General features: G+C 40.2%; 2 long non-coding RNA genes across 2 annotated transcripts in view; both read right to left on the bottom strand.

The window, feature by feature from the left end:
• The window catches only part of LOC138822513 (uncharacterized), a 38,638-nt gene extending 24,617 nt beyond the window's left edge, over window positions 1–14,021 (bottom strand). Inside the window, exon 1 of the long non-coding RNA XR_011370535.1 lies at window positions 13,792–14,021. This is a non-coding gene — a long non-coding RNA (uncharacterized lncRNA). The remainder of the gene's footprint in view (window positions 1–13,791) is intronic.
• Window positions 14,022–14,144: 123 nt separating this feature from the next.
• LOC138822514 (uncharacterized) lies at window positions 14,145–17,700 on the bottom strand. Its single transcript, XR_011370536.1, has 3 exons — window positions 17,667–17,700; window positions 14,345–14,645; window positions 14,145–14,237 (listed from the first exon to the last, which is right to left on the bottom strand). It is a non-coding gene; the product is annotated as an uncharacterized lncRNA (long non-coding RNA).
• Window positions 17,701–18,003: the final 303 nt, after the last annotated feature.

Below are 18,003 nucleotides of genomic sequence, written 5' to 3' on the forward strand. Positions count from 1 at the left end.
GCCTTCTCTGGGAGGGGACCAAATTTCAGACTTTTATCCCTAATGTCAATGCCCCTTGTCAGCAGGAAGTAGCCAGAGAGAATCCGTGCCCCATTTCATGATTATTAAAAGACTGGAATGTAAGGTCTGCTCCTGGATGGAGAGCAAAGTCTCCACTGAGTACCTGCATTACCTAGGCGCCTGGAACACCTGGAAGAGGTCACATTTGCATTCACTGAGGTCACATCTGAATTTGATGTGGCCACACCTTTCTCCACCCATACCCCAGATAAGGCCTAACCCAGGCCCAGATGCTCTCTTTCCCAACTCTCTCTCTTTCCCAGCTCTCTCTTTCCCAGTTCTCTTTCCCAATTCTTTCCCAACTCTTTCCCAGGCCTTTCCCAGGCCTTTCCCTGCCTTGTGGAGGGCCAAAATGGCCTGGTGCCATCTTGAGTAAACCTACCCCTTACCTGAATACCAAAAAAAAAAAAAAAAGAATTCATAGTAGTTCTTAATCTAAAAACATAATATGGACAGGTTTCTCAGCAGAGGAAGCAGGAAAACCCAGACAGCCCTTCCAATATTCCCATGTGGTGTTTCAAAAATCACTAATGATGAAGGAAATGGTGGCCTTGAATTTCAGGAAGGCCATTCAGTGGGCATGAGGGGTTTATTTAGATTCATTCTCTTAATTTGTGTACTTTTGGCATTATTGGCATCTGACTCAGTGTTTCATTCTTGATAATCAAATGCTCTACCACTGTAGCCCTGCCACATCCCTTTGTGTGATGCTTTATGCCAAGACCAGACATTCTGTTATCCTCCTACTTGCATGTCATGCCACACTGCGATGACAGATGCATGCCACCATCCTCAGCTTTTCAATTTTTTCCCCATGCTATCCTGAAAGGTCAATGCTCCTGATTTTAGCTCTTCCATGCAGCTGGGATGAAATTTTTATTAAAAACAAAATTAAGAGCCTAAATTTGGTTTTTAAAATGTTCAATACATGTGTTACAATTTTCTCCCAAAACATAAAATCCTGTGCTTCTAACTTTAAAATACTTAGCCAGCTAAGGGGTATTATGCATTTTGAATGCCTAACAACCACCCCAAAGTAGGCTGGCTACACACATGCCCATCACATCTATGTTCATGATTTGCCCAATAGTGACTGCTCTGACCCTGAGCCCCTTCACTTTCTCACAGTCCATCTCTAAGCAATTCTCAATAAAATCTGCACGTCAAGTACCCCATTTCCCAAACCCTACCTGCATCATGACATATAGAACCCACCTCACCTGAGAACCTGCAATTGTTCTCACCAAATACCTGGCAGACTCACCTATGAAACCACGAGCCTGGTTTGGTCATTCACTTACATAACAACGTGACAGCTTCCTGGCTTTGTGGAGGGAACCTACACTGAATCATTGTGAAATAGCAGTCAAAACCGTGAAATCAACAACAGATACATGCTTTGTATCTGGTGAAAGACTGTGCTCAGGGAAGACTCAAAACAGTCCCTCCAAACAGACAATTCACTATGACAAGTGTAGTGACCATTGGATTCACAATCCTGTGTGCACATACTGAGTTGGAATCTCCTTCTCTACAGGCTTGATAAGCAAATAGTCACTACACCCCCTAATATGGTGACACCTTCTCTGAAACCATTTGAGGTCTGAGCGACATGGGAAGAATTGGACATGGATCAATGGAAGCCACTGCACAGCCCAAAGTTCCTCAGGGGTCTGGAAAGGGACCTCTCCTGATGGTGAAGGATATCAAGGCCTTTCTTTCAGGAGCCAAGGCAAGATAACCCTGACTTCTCTGCAGGTGCAGACACTTACTTTGAGATACTCTCGCTGAATGACACCACCACACAAGTGGAAGAGTGAGGTCTCCAGAGAATGCACTTAGGGAAGAACAGTTGCAAATCGCACCATAGGTTGGATCTGACAGGAGCCTGCTGTTCACTGGCACCGAGGTGACAGGATAGCATCCCATTTTCCAGGCTCTATGGTAGCACAGGAGGGGGGCTCTGCCTTGGAATGCTCTGTCCCCCATACTTTATTGGTTCAACAGATGTGAAATCCACGAATAGAATTCCTCAGAACCTTCTTGAAGGCCCTTGGTGTCTTTCTCATCCAATCGCTGCCTCCAACAGTGACTGGAAGTAGCCTCAGCTTCTGAAGGACCCCCCAGCTTCTGTCTGACTGGTGGCTTCCAGTCAAGCACACAGGCACTGGTCCTTTTCTTGAATTAGATGGGCCTCACTTGTCTCATCTGAGGGCAAGCCACAGAATTATGGCTTGAGTCTGAAGAAGGTCTAGTCACTGCCACCTTTGAGCTGCCATGTGTTGAGGCCACCAGAGACCATGTATACACGACAGTCTCTGAGGACTCCACACACAGAAGCCCAGTTATTCTAGCATTTCAGGTGCCCTGCCAAACACTTAAGGGAATGGCTACAGGACCAGAAGACCAACTCAACAGAACCAGCTTAGACTAACTTGTGATATTTCAAGATCATGATGTTTCCTTTGCTCTCGACACAAGATAATTATGCCAAATGCAAAAACAGAGCAACTGCTATCCTGTCACAACTAAAAGTGTGGTGTTCCCACTATCTGTTTCAGTGGTGCTGTCCTGGGACTGGTTGCTCTGCCACAAATTGGGTGTCTCATGCAGTCCCTGACATCTGCTCAGGAGGTGGGAAAATACAACCACCTACATAAAAGGGAAACAAATCACACTACTTTGGCTGAATTTGAACCATGATCCCTCACATCTCAGCTTTCTGAGCAGCTAAGAGTATAGCTACGAACCCCAGCTCACCAGAAAACACCAAGTGTTTATTCTTAATAGCAAAGTGTATGCCCTTAGAGCAAGGCATGCAGGCTGGTGGTGAGGGCCTGGCTTTGAATCCTGGCTTGTTTGATCTCATTGGTAGAATATGGTGGTAATGGGATTACCTTCCTTAGCTGGGTACTGAGGGGGAACTGTGGGAAACTTAACATATTAAAGACATTTGGGACAATGACCAATGTCAATGGTCAATAGACAATGGCCAGGGCGTGTGGGCATGATCAGTTTGAAGGGCAAACATTCTGCAAACAATTCTTATTGCAAACACATTGCCTTCAAAGCCGTTGCATGATTTATTAAAAAGGGAGTAAGGGATGCTAGTCTGGTTCTGGAAACAGACATAACCCAAATTGCTGCCAATTCCTCAGTGAGACCTGGGAACGCATGATCAATAGGCAGAAAGTGGACCACAATATGTGGGTATGGACAAAGTTTGTTGACATATCACATGCTGATTTACAGCATACAGACCTAAAAGTAGATCTTCAGACAAAGAGCAGAAAGTTAACTTTACACAATTTCATACGAACACAGACAATTAGAGGTAATTTTAAGTCAGTAAGCAGGAAGAATTAAACCTTGTCAACAAATGTGAAGTAGCTCCAGTGATCAAAGGTTGCAAAGAGTAAGCAAGGCACAGGTGAGCTTCCTTAGACACACAAAGAGAGTCTCCGGGCATTGTTCTATAGAATTACCAGGGGAGAATAATGGCACTTCCTGCAAACTTTCACCTGAGTCTGGCAGCTGGGCATCAGGCCTTTGCCCTGACATGGAGAAAGGGAAGTCCCTCTTATTTCCCCCAGAGGGAATACATGCAGGCATATGCACCCTCATGGCATGTAAGACTTCAGATGGGGTCATGAGAATCAATGCCTCCAACTAACTTGCCTACTTGGTTCCTACAGCTGTAGAGCTCCACCTTCCTCACACCAACATTTTCTCCTTGTGACTGCCCAGAGACAAGAAAGTTTCCAGACAACTGGAAAGGGTTGCCTTCCTGGAGGTCTCTGATTGGAGAAGAGGCTTGGTAATGAGGACTTCCCATTGGTGGGTTCCAGTGCTGATGTTCTGTGACCTTCCCAAAAATCTTACACCTTCCCTCCCCTACCTTTCAGAATGACAGCACAAAAGCCATTGTAAACACCTGTCTCTACTTTACCCTAACCCACTTTCTTATTTCAAAGGGTAGGGGTTGGGGGCATAAGTTTGCATCAGGAAGCTAAGCCAGGAAACAACAAAATAACTTGAGTTTAAAAAGATCTTAACCCCAGGAATACCTCCCTGAGAAGGAGGAGAAGTGCTTTTATGGACTTCTTCAGAACTATGGTATTCAAAATGGAGTGCTACAGACAAACCAATGGGGTAAAGAAGTAAGATGCAGGCTGAGCATCTCTAATCTGAGAATCTTGTGTTGTGATGCTGTCTCAAGTGAGAAGATTCCACATTGGGCTTCATGTGACTGTGGCCATCAAAACAGGAGCACACTGCTACGGGCTCATGCCTGTAATGATAGCTGAGATATAAGGAAGTCTACAGTTCAGAGCCAGTGTAGGTAGAAAAGTCTCTGAGATTCTGATCCCCAATTAACCACAAAAATGTAGACATGGAGCTGTGTCTCAAGTAGTAGAGCACGAGCCTTGAGCAAAAAGCTCAAGGTAAGTGCTCAGTTCCTTAGATCAAGCCTCAGGTACAACACAAAAGGAAATGAAAACAAAAAACATCAAGGCAGAGGGGGGTTCCGGGAAGATGGCGGAGGAGAAGCTGGAATCTGAACAAGCTCTCACATAGAAAGCAGTTTTAGAGTTCCAGTGAACAGTCCTAAGCCAGAGAATCACACCAAGTGTGCCATCACAGGACAGAGAGTTAGACAAGAGAGGGGAAGCCAAGGAAAGAAGACACATCTGAGCGCTTGCCAGCTGCTGCCTCAGCGGCAGCGGCAGGGTCGCGGCGGAGACCACAGCCGGGACCATACCTGAGCGCTCACACAGAGAGTCCGGGACGAAGGAGCCAGACGCAGCGGGCGAGTGGATTCTACTAAACACCAGCAAGAACCGACAAGGAGCGGACATCTTCATCCTGCAGTTTGCAGACCAGAGACGACCCAGGATCCAAGACTTGGCGTGAGTAGAAGCTCGACGTCCTCACTCTTTCTCAGGGAGCAGAGGAGGGAAGGCCACCCCTCCCCCCTTAGCACCAGTGATCTCCATCTTGGATACCGACAAAGTTCGGAGGATCTGCCAGCTCCAACTCAGGCCATGGAATAAAACGAGTCATTTAGCAGGTCACAAGAACTTAATGGTGAAGTAACCTGCCAGACTCAGCTCCATCCAGGGAAAAGTCAACCAGCTCAGGCGCCAGCCATTGGAGTGCCTTGCCTCACTGGGTAACCAGAGCCAGAGGCTGCCCCTCCCTCTAGCAGCCTCCACAATCAATTGAAAAACAGAAACCCTAAGAATGGCTCCAGGCTGGGCTCTGTGAGTTTTTTCACAAAATAGCCCCAGGGAAAAGCTACTGATTGTTGAAAGGCCTAAACTCTACCCAGAAACTAGCCTCACCACTGCATCCCCCTCTTTTGTGATTCTCAAAGCAGATCACCCTCCCATTAAACTAACCTGGGAGGGGGATCTCAAAATCTTGGGTAAAGCAGAGCATTTTTCTGCCTGTTGGAACAAACTGACTTAAGAAACCAATCAAGCCACAGGACCTCAAGCTGACCAGAGACTCCAACAAGAGGCTGGTTACAGACAAAAGGGAGATACAGGATTCTTCCCAACCCTGCCCCCTCCAAAAAAATCAAAGAACTTTTTTTTTTTCTTCTTCTTCTTCTTTTCTTTTTTTTTTTTTGGTACCTTATATATATATATATATATATATATATATATATATATATATATATATATATATATATATATATAAATTTTTTTCCTTTTTTAAAATTTTATTAATCTTTAATTTTTGCCTTTTTTGAAAAAATAATTGTTTTCCAGTAACTTTTTTTTCCTCTTATAATTTTTATTTTAGGAATACGTGAATGTGCATTTTCCTTTCTTTTCTTGTCTTCTTTCTCTTTTTTTTCTTTCTTAACTATCTTTTTGTTTTTTGTCTAGCTCTACTGAACTTCTGATCTTTTTTTCTCCCTTTCTTATTCCTCTCACCTTTTCCTCTCTTTTGATCTTCTTTATGTGACTTAACTCTTGTCCTGCACATCCTCAGATAAACCCGTACTTAACTAGTAGACCCTATCCCCCATTGTGTACACACTTAATCCACAAATTTATTACTCAATTCAAAACCTCTGAGACTTAAGTTCCTTAATAGCAGTACTACCTCTTTATACCGATATAATATTTTAAGCATTTTTTTGAGTTTTTCACTTCTCCTCTATGTCCCTTCCCTTCTGTTAATATACTCACATTCCTCTCTAAATAGATGGTTTTTTGATCTCCATAATAATATTAATTTTTACGTTTCTTTTTTTTTCTGGTCTCTTTTCATTTCCCTTTCCCTTTCTTCTTTTTCTCTCTCTCTCTACTTGCATCCTACCCAACCTATATCCTGCATTGGGATTAGGACATAGTTAACTCTCCCTGTGCCTCCCCACACCAATCTATTCCAATTTTTTACCCACATCTCTCCCTAACCCTAATAATTTCTGGTTTTCCAAATTCTTCTCTGCGGTTTGAAGCCCATTAACATTTGTTGAATAGATGTATCTGTTGAACTAGATTGTATCTGTAGACTATTGACTGTAAAAATGCAAACGTTGGTTGATGGTTGCCTTAAGATAGTGTTCTAGTACAAAACTGGTGCTATTTTCATCTCAAATGGGCAGAGTAAGCCGGAAAAACACAAGAAAAATGGCAAATCTGGGTACCTCAATTCCCAATCTTGATAATGAGGGCTCAGAACAGATAATGAATAATCCAGAGGAGAGTTCCCAAATAGCTCTACAAACACTGCTGGCAAACATGATAAATGAGAAGTTTGACAACTTACAAACGACTCTGTATGAGCGTGATAGGGAGAGAGAGGAGGCATCCCAAAAATTTATACAGGAATATCATAAGCGTGAGGAAGCTACTCAAAAAATGATACAGGATTTGTGTGAACAAATTGAGAATACTCAAAGAGAAATGGAGGAATGGCATGAGCAGGCTGAGAACACTCAAAGAGAACTGCAGGAATCCCATGAATGGGAGGAAAGAGAACTGAAGGAATTCCACGAACGGGAAGAAGCTAATCAAAGAGTAATACAGGAATTGAGAGACCAGGTAGAGAATACACAAAGATCACTAAAGGCATTCATGGAATCCATTAACAAAGAGCTGAAGGAAGTCAGGAAGATCACAAAGGGAATGCTGAATGGAATCCAACAGAAGGAATGGGTGTCCAAAGAAACCATAACCAATCAACTAAGTGATTTGATAACAAACACTGAACACCAAATTAAGGAAGTAAAGAAATTCATACAAGACCTAAAACAAAGCTTCGACAAAGAACTTGAAGCCATCAAAGCTGACCAATTAGAAGGAAAAGAGATTAAAAACAAAGTAGAGAGTCTTGACAGCAGGTTAGACCATGCAGAAGATCGAATCTCAGGGATTGAAGACAGCCTAGATATTATAGAGAAAGAACATACAACCATCCAAGACAAGTCAAAGAAATATGATAGATCTATTCAACACCTGGAAGACACCATCAGAAGGCCTAATCTAAATAATGGGTGTAGAGGAGCATCTAGAAACAGAAGTTAATGGTCTAGGAAATTTGTTTAACAGGATCCCAGCAGAGAACTTCCCAAACATACAAAAAGATAGGCCTATTCAGATACAAGAAGCTTTTAGAACCCCAAATAGACCAGACCAGAATAGGACATCATACCGTCACACTATAATCCACACAGGATCAACTCAGAACAAGGAAAAGATCCTTAAAGCTGTCAGGGAGAAAAGGGTAATCACCTATAAAGGGAAAGCAATTAGAATCACCTCAGATTTCTCAGCAGAGACAATCAAAGCAAGAAGAGCCTGGAATGATGTATGCCATGCCCTAAAAACAAACAACTATTAACCAAGAATACTGTACCCAGCTAAACTCTCCATCATAACTGAAGGCCAAATAAAAACCTTCCATGGCAAAGAAAAATTGAAACAATACATCTCCACCAAACCAGCCCTACAAAAGATTCTTAAAGATGTCCTACACATAGAAAACCAACAAGACCTCAATAAAGGCCAAAAAACTGCACCCTAACTGAGAATCCGAGAACCATAGGAAGAACCCAGTTTTCACAGCCCCCATGAAGGTGGATAACATGGCAGGAACTCCCAAATACCTCTCAGTCTTATCTCTTAATGTTAACGGACTGAACTCTCCAATTAAGCGACATAGACTGTCTAGTTGGATTAAAAAACAAGACCCTTCTTTCTGCTGCCTGCAGGAGTCACATCTTGCCCGTAAAAAAGAACACATTTTCAATGTTAAAGGCTGGAACAAAATCTACCAAGCAAAATGCCCCCATAAACAGGCGGGAGTTGCAATCCTAATATCAGATAAAATAGACTTCAAATTAAAATTCATGAGAAGAGATAAAGAAGGTCGCTACATACTAATTAAAGGATCTCTCCTTCAGGAGGATATTACAATTCAAAATATCTATTCGCCAAACAATGGAGCACCCAAATTTATCAAAGAAACACTACTTTCCCTCAAATCCCATATAGATCCAAAGACATTAATTGTTGGGGATTTTAACACACCACTCTCCCTACTAGGTAGATCAACTTGGCAAAAACTCAACAGAGAAACCGCAGATCTAAACAGCTGCATAGATCAACAAGACTTAACAGAAATCTACCAAACATTTCACCCAGCAGCATCAGAATACACGTTTTTCTCAGCAGCACATGGAACGTTTTCTAAAATAGACCATATTTTACGCCACAAAGCAAACTTGTCTAAATTCAGAAACATTGAAGTTATACCTTGCATCCTCTCTGACCACAATGGAATAAAATTAGAACTCTACACCAAAATCCACCAAAGAAAGTCCAGCATCACACGGAGGCTGAACAACAAACTGCTGAATCATGAGTGGGTCATGGAAGAGATTAGAAAGGAAATTCAAATGTTCATGCTATTCAACAAAAATGAACACACAAATTACCAGCTCCTCTGGGACACAGCAAAGGCAGTACTCAGAGGCAAGTTTATAGCTCTGAGCTCCTACATCAACAAATTGGAGAGATCTGAAACTAACAATTTAATGACACATCTAAACCTCCTTGAAAAAGAACAGCAAGATAAACCCCAATCCAGTAGATGGAAAGAAATAATCAAAATTAAATCAGAATTAAATGAATTAGAATCCAAAAAAACTGTAGAAAGAATCAACAAAACAAAGAGTTGGTTCTTCGAAAAACTTAACAAAATTGACAGACCCTTAGCAAATCTTATCAGAAAAAGAAGAGAACACACCCAAATTAATAAACTCAGAGATGAGAATGGAAACATCACCACGGAAACATCCAAGATTAAGAACATTATAAGGGAATACTTCTCAAAACTTTATGCTAATAAGTTTGAGAACTTGACAGAAATGGACCTTTTCCTAGCAAATATTGACATGCTAAAACTAAACCAAGATGAGTTAAACTATCTTAACAGGCCCATATCAAGCATTGAAATAGAAACAGCAATAAGAGATCTCCCAGTTAAGAAAAGTCCAGGACCAGATGGTTTTACAGCGGAATTTTACAAGGCCTTCAAAGCAGAGCTCACACCAATACTCCTCCAACTCTTCAATGAAATTGAAAGAGAAAGCTCACTACCCAACACATTCTATGAAGCCATCATAACCCTCATCCCAAAACCAGGCAGGGACTCATCAAAGAAAGAGAACTATAGACCCATTTCTTTGATGAACATTGATGCAAAACTTCTCAACAAAATTTTGGCCAATCGACTTCAACAACTCATCCAAAAAATCATACACCACGATCAAACAGGAATCATTTCAGCGATGCAAAGCTAGTTCAATATACGCAAATCAATTAATATTATTCATCACATCAACAGGAGCAAGAATAAGAACCACATGGTTATCTCAATAGATGCAGAAAAAGCATTCGACAAGATCCAACACCCCTTTATGATGAAGGTTTTGGAAAAATTAGGAATCCATGGAACATTCCTCAATACAATAAAGGCTATATATGACAAACCTACAGCCAGCATTATACTCAATGGTGAAAACTAAAGCCATTTTGTCTTAACTCAGGAACAAGACAAGGATGCCCACTCTCTCCACTTCTCTTCAATCTAGTAATAGAATGCCTAGCTACAGCAATAAGACAAGATGCAGACATAAAGGGGATCCAAATAGGGAAAGAAGAAATAAAACTCTCCCTCTTTGCAGATGACATGATCTTGTATTTAAAGAATCCCATAGACTCCACTCCCAAATTACTCAAGCTGATTCAAAACTTTGCAATGTAGCAGGTTATAAAATTAACCCCCCAAAATCAATGGCTTTTCTGTATGTCAACAAGGAGAAACGTGTGGCTGAAATTAGGAAAGCAACTCCATTTGTAATAGCCCCACAAAAAATAAAATACCTAGGAATTAACTTAACTAAAGAAGTGAGAGACCTCTATGATGAAAACTTTAAAATCTTAAAAAAGGAAATCAACACAGAACTTAAAAAATGGCAAAACCTCCCATGCTCCTGGATTGGCAAGATTAACATCGTGAAAATGGCAATACTTCCCAAGGCTATCTACAAATTCAACGCAATACCTATCAAAATTCCAACCTCATTCTTCAAGGAAATAGCAGAGGCAATCCAAAAATTCATATAGAACAATAAAAGACCCTGAATAGCAGAAACGCTCCTCAACGGAAAGAACACTGCTGGAGGAATATCAATACCAAATTTCAAACTCTACTATAAAGCCATAGTAATCAAAACAGCTTGGTATTGGCATAAGAACAGACCTCAGGACCAATGGAATAGAATTGAAAACCCAGAAATGAACCTACAGACCTATAGCCATCTGATCTTCGATAAGGAAGCTAAAACAATAGAAGGGAAGAAAGACAGCCTCTTCAGTAAATGGTGCTGGCAAAATTGGTTAACTACATGTAGAAAACTAAAGCTAGATCCTTATATATCACCCTGCACCAGAATCAACTCCAAATGGATCAAAGACCTTGAAGTCAAAGCAGATACTCTGAAAACATTACAGGATGGAATAGGAGAAACCCTAGGTCTCCTTGGCTCAGGTCGAAATTTTTTTTTTTTTAAGAAGACAACTTAATGTTTATTAAAATTGAGTATTCACAGTACTACTAAAGGCAGCTTTTAAATTGCTCAATATATACAATGAGGTATATGGAAAATGATGTAGGTACAGAAGGCTCTCTAATTCTGCAAATTCTTTTTGCTGTCTTTGGCAAATATATGTAAGAGATGTGCCTATCTTCAGACTCTGATTTGTTAGCACTATATAAATAATCCCCTTATTACGGTATTTGATGGGAAAGACAGTAGAGATAAACAGATAAAAACAATAATTATTTACATAGCCTTATTTAATGATTATTAATATCCCTAGTGAAAACATAGGACTTCTACCAGTTAAACAGCATTCTAGCAAGAACAAATACATCATCACACAGATACTGTTAAACGAAGATCCTCTTTGTACACCCAAATTCATGAACAGGCCTGGATGGCAGTACATATTGCTCATTTATTATGGATGGATTTCCCATTTTACAAACAAAGCTCTCATTGTGGTTTGAGAATATTTTTTGTATGTATTTTCTGACCCCACAGAAGGCCGAAATTTTTTGAATAGAGACCCGGAAACACAACAAATCAAAGTAAGGTTGGACAAATGGTATTGCATAAAGTTGCAGAGCTTCTGCAGGTCAAATGACATAGCTAGCAAGATCAATAGAAAGCCCACAGATTGGGAGAAGATCTTTACTAGCTATACAACGGACAAGGGTCTCATATCTAAAATATACTTGGAACTCAAAAAATTAAATCCCCCAACAACAAATCCTCAAAGAAACAACTGCTCAATAAATAAGTGGGAGAAAGACTTAAAGAGAAACTTCTCTGAAGAAGAAGGAAGGATGGCCAAAAGACACATGAAGAAATGTTCAACATCCCTAGCCATAAAAGAAATGCAAATTCAAACAACATTCAGATATCACCTCACCCCAGTTAGAACGGCAAAAATCAAGAACTCTAACAACAACAGATGCTGTAGGGGATGTATACAGAAAGGAACCTTACTTCATTGTTGGTGGGAATGTAAACTTGTTCAACCACTTTGGAAAGCAGTATGGAGGTTCCTCAAAAGACTTCACATAGAACTCCCCTATGACCCAGCAATCCCACTTTTGGGCATTTACCCAAATGTTTACAAACAAGACCACACTAAAGCTACCAGCACAACAATATTTATTGCAGCATTATTTACCATAGCTAAGATATGGAACCAACCCAGATGCCCCTCAGTAGATGAATGGATCAAGAAAATGTGGTATATGTACACAATGGAATTCTATGCCTCCATCAGAAAGAATGACATTGCCCCATTTGTTAGGAAATGGAAAAACTTGGAAAAAATTATATTCAGTGAAGTAAGCCAGGCCCAAAGAAGCATAGGTCCCATGGTTTCCCTTATTTGCAATATCTAGTATATGTATGAGTCAAGCGGAAAAGTTCAAAAAAGTTGATGTTAGGCGAAATCAACACCTAGAGAACTAGTGAAATAATTTTTCTTTCTTGCGATTGTTTCTAACATATTTATAAGATGATTTCTTTGTTGCTTTGTATGTCCCTCCCTCTCGTTATAACCCCTCTTTTCACTATATTTTTTGTTGTTATAATTTGGGGTGTGGAAGGGAAAAAAGAAATTGTTTAAATAGGGATAAAAGTGGACCCATTGCAACAATGAGATGTACAAGACCTTATGTCGAAAAATGAACTTTACAATATTGGTGGGGGGTTGGGATGGGGGGAAGGGAAATGGGAGGGCAGAGATGGTAAGGGGATACAAAGGAGGAGGTAACAATGCTTGATAAGAAATGTATTCATTACCTTGCTCATGTAATTGTAACCCCTCTGTATGGAATTTTCACAATGAAAAAACATTAATAATAACCAAAAATGAAACAATTACAGGATAAATTATTTTTGAGGCTCTGGCTTCCATTCTCAACATAAATAGAAAATGCAGGAAGTAGCACTGTGTCTCAAGTGGTACAGTTCTACTCTTGAGCTGAATTGCTCAGCGACTATGCCCAGGCCCAGAGTTCAAGTTGCATGACTAAAAAAAAAAAATGGAAAGAACCATTTCTTCCTTAGCCACAAACATAAGGGTGCTCTTTAAAGATTTTTGTAATTGAAAAATTCTCATTGTACAAATGAGTTAATGCAATTTCAAAAGGAAAGTCTAGAAAGTCAAGAAAAGCTCAATAATCAAATTCAAAATCTAGTTCTTACTTTTTAATGCAACAGTCTCTCTCATGTCTCTCATGGGTAGCTTCTATTGTAATTTACTTGGGAGTCCCAAGAGAATATAACTCAGTTTCAAATAACTCAAAGAACATCACTCCTGTTATATTACTAAGCTACATTACATCTGAGGCCTAGTGACCACATGAAATCACCAACTTTACTCGGGATGACTTCTGCCCTTGGGCAATAATAACTAGACTCCTTCACTGGTCTGAGACACCAAGATACTTCAAGAGACATAAGCCCCTCCTCTTATCAGACTTGCCAACCCAGAAAAACACCTGTTCTCAATATATGCTTAGCCATGAGTGGCTCACCCCTCTCATCTCTCAGCAATCTTCTCTTTTCCCTCAGAAAGATGAAAAGTAGTTCGAAAGTCTCTTCAACTCTTGTACAAAACATACCTATAGCATGAGATTCTCAGCATTGAGAAGGATGTCGTAACTACACCTGCCTTCATACTGCTGGTTCACCTTCTGAAACTTCTCAACCCTTTCTTCAATGATACTGCTGTCTGCTGTCTGTAGAACTGTTTTCCATCAGTACCAGCTATCCACACAGCTCCTTATAGTCTTCATTCAACAGGATCCATGAACTGAGTGTCTTCAATCTCCTCTTTTAGTTTTCTTTTTGTCGGTTGTGGGGCTGGAACTCTGACCCTGGGTACTGTCCTTCAATTCTTCAGTTCAAGGCTAGCGCTCTACCACTTGAGCCACAGTGCCAGTTTTTGGCTTTTTCTGTTTATGTGTCTGTGAGGAATTGAACCCTGGGACTCATGCATCTGAAGCAAGTACTATACCACTGAGCCACCTTCTGAGCCCCCTTCAATCTCCTCTTTGCTGATAGTCACCTGCATGGAAAAATGCAATTGGATATTTAAAATTGCCAACAAAAAGTGCCCTTCCCTCCAATTAATGGATTGTGAATTCAGTTTTGTTAGCATCTTGAAGGACTTACATCTTTTTCTTCCTCTTAGAAACCTAAGGTTTAGCATGATCAGATATACTTTTGCTGAAATAACAAATTTAGGTGGCCAACAGATCCTTTACTCATTTCACATCTATTACTAGCAGGTTACATCAAACATAAACAAGAAAGGCTTAATAAATTAAGCACCACATAAAATTCTTCTGCAAATATTCTATCTGTTCCTGTGCCAACATCATGTCCTTCTCTGGAATATGTGGCTCAGGTTGGCCTTCATAGTTGGAAGTTCTTTCAAATGCAGAGTCCTGTGAACCAACGACTTCTCTAGTTCCTACATTTAAACACAAAAAAGAGGGTTTATTTTTTTTAAAACCTTCAATACAAGCTGCTGCTTTTCCCCACACCTAACCTAATCTTTGATTAAACTCAATGGGAGGGGCCCAGCCAAGGAGAGGGATCTTAGAAATGAGAAACAGCCTTAGTCTCCTGAAGACCTACCTAGGTGGTCAGCTTCAACCTCAGTTGCTCTCAAAACAACATTGATTTCTTCAACTCCCCTTATCATTGCCTCAAGTTCGTCTTTCATGTTTCTATAACTCACTGTTATTTAACATATAGCTCAACACTCCAACTTAGTGGATAGTGAAGTTAAATAATTACTTGAAATTTAATTATCTTATATTTATAAGGTTATACAAAGTGAAACCTCATTCTAAACTGAGAAATGCATTCTTGCTAAAGTAGTCATTGCATAATCATTTCTCTTCTACTGGAGTTATTGTTTGGCTTTTTATTTTTATTTTTATTTTTGTTGTCCATGAAGCTTGAACTTTGGGCCTGGCCCCTGTACCTGTGCTTCTTTGAGCTCAAGGCTAGCTCTCTATCACTTGAGCCATAGGGTCACTTCCACTTATTTTTGAGTAGCTTATTGAAGAGTCTCAAGAACCACTATCCTCAATTCTCAAGTTCCTGAGTAGTTAATATTACAGGCATGAGCCAAGCCACTAGCACCTGCCTTGGGCTAACGTTCTAAATGAAATTGTGTAAGAAAAAAATTGTCTGTTAGTAAGGATCAGTAAAAAATTCCCTCTGACTTTGGAAACATTTTTTCTTGGTTTGTGTATTTTTCTTGCTGGTGGCAATCAAATTCAGAATTTCATGCAAACTAGGCATACTATCACTAGCCATACCTGGAGTTATTTTGTGTTCTATTTATTTTACTTTTGGAGGCTGATTCTAGGACTTGAACTCGGGGTCTGGGCACTGTCCCTAAGCATTTTTGCTTAAGGTTACTACTATGCCACTAAAGCTACAGCTGTGTTTCCAACTTTTTGATTGTTAATTGGAGATAAGCCACATAGATTTTTCTCCCTTGGGTCAGCTTTGAACAAAGATTCTTAAACTTCAGCCTCTTGACTGGCTAGGATTATAGACTTGAGCCACTAGCATACACTTATGTCTTTAAAAAATATCCATTAGTAACAATAATAAATGACTTATTATTACTACAGGATCACACCTACAATGCTACCTACTTGAGAGGCTGAGATCTGTAGATCATGGTGTAAATACATCATGGTTAGACAATTCAAAGTTCATTAATTTTTGTATGTGCTGGCCCTAAGGATTGAGGGCTTCAATTCAAAGCTTGAGCACTATTTTTGAGCCATAGTACCACTTCCAGGTTTTTCATAGTAGTTTTTCAAAGTAGTTCATAGGACTACTGGACTTTTCTGCCCAGGCTGGCTTTGAACTGCCATTTGTATCCTCCTGAGTAGGATTTAACCAGAAAAGCCACACTGAAGGTGCATACATGCTCAAATGGTAAATGCTAACCTTGGCTGGAAAAAGTTAAGAGGATTCAAGCCCCAGTATTGGCACATATACACTTATATGAATGCATGTGCATACACACACACACACACACACACACACACACACACACACACACACACACACACACACACACAAAACAAAAAAACCAGACTCCTATACCAAGTACCCCAGGATGAAAAAAAGGTAAAAATAACAAATTATAAGATGGATGATTATTTTAAGTAGCTTCAATAGTTACTAACATGGCTATATTGTGGCTTAGGTGGTAGAATGCTTTCCTCCCATACACCAGTTCAATTCCCCATGTTGTTCAAACCAAACCAAACGAACATAAACACACCAAGAAGCATATCCTACAAAAGATATATAATACTATGTAACAAACATTAATTATTAAAAATAACTGAAAAACAGCTAAATACAGCTATGTCAAAATCATGCATGGGGGGCTGAGAAGGTGGCTCAGTGGTAGAGCGCTTGTCTTGCATGCTTGAGGCCCTGGGTTCGATTGCCCAGCACCACATAAACAAAAAGAAAAAAGCCAGAAGTAGCTCTGTGGCTCAAGTGGCAGAGCACTAGCCTTGAGCTGAAGAGCTGAGGGACAGTGCCCAGGCCCAGAGTTCAGGCCCCATGACCGGACCCAAAAAAAAATCATTCATGGGAATACTCAATATCTAAAGAATGTATTGTTTTCTATCAAATCAATCTATAAATTGAATGCAATTTTCTGAGAAGTCTTATCAGGACTTTTTATAGTTTCAGGCTGGATAGCTTAGGAAAAATGAGACCTGGAAAATGACATCTAGGAACTCTGATAGAAACAATACATTTAGAAACATACATGCACTATCTTCTTTGCTTCTAACTCAGGGTGCGTTCATCATCTTAAGGATAAGCATCTGTTCTATGGCAAAAATATATGCATTCTTTCCTGTAAGAAATACACTAAAGGGGCTGCGAAGGTGGCTCAGTGTTAGAGTGCTTGCCTTGCATGCATGAGGCCATGGGTTCGATTACTCAACACCACATAAGAAAAAAGAAAAAAGCCAGAAGTGGCGCTGGGGCTCAAGTGGTAGAACACTAGCCTTGAGCTGAAGATCTGAGGGACCGCGGCCAGGCCCAGAGTTCAGGCCCCATGACTGGACCCTCCCCCCGATAAAAAGAAATACACTAAAGACTGAATCACCAAATAACCAAGAACTCAGATGGTGTAACCCCAGAGTGATTAAGAGCAAAGATAAACACCTATATATATGGCTTTATGACAGGACTTGCTTTTATTATATAAATGCCCCTGATGTCAAAGAGCTCTTTGCGTCTACCGTTAAGAGCACTCACACTCTGAGTGTGCCTCTGTCTTTCTGTTTATCTGCTTATCTGTTTGTTTGCTTGCTAACTCAATAAAACATTGCCAAGTTTTCTTACCATGGTGACTACTCTGCAAATTTTTATTCTGTGACCAAGGACCCTAAGTCAAGAGTTCCTACTTATAGAGGGAAACTTCCCCAAACCTCACCTGGACCCAGTGACTGTTGTTCCTCAAAGTTATGAGTTGAGTTGCTGAGTGGTAGAGTGCTTGCCTTAAATGCAAGAGACTCGGTGTTTGGTCCCCACTAACAGAGGAGAGGAAGGATTTCTAAAGATCAAAAGACACAAAGAATATGAAAGAACAATTTTGGGGACACACCATAACTCAAAATGAGGATTTGTTATACTAAAGCCTAGTAATCAAGACAATCTGGTATTACAGCTGAAGAAAAAGTATTACATAGGGTAGAGAACTGAGAACAAGCCTATGTAGAATCCTGAGATTTGACATTAGACTATTCAATAAATAGCTATTTGGAATAGCT

Source organism: Dipodomys merriami, unplaced genomic scaffold (assembly GCF_024711535.1).
Source record: "Dipodomys merriami isolate MVZ:Mamm:240054 unplaced genomic scaffold, mDipMer1.0.p SCAF_1115, whole genome shotgun sequence".
Lineage (NCBI taxonomy): Eukaryota > Metazoa > Chordata > Mammalia > Rodentia > Heteromyidae > Dipodomys > Dipodomys merriami.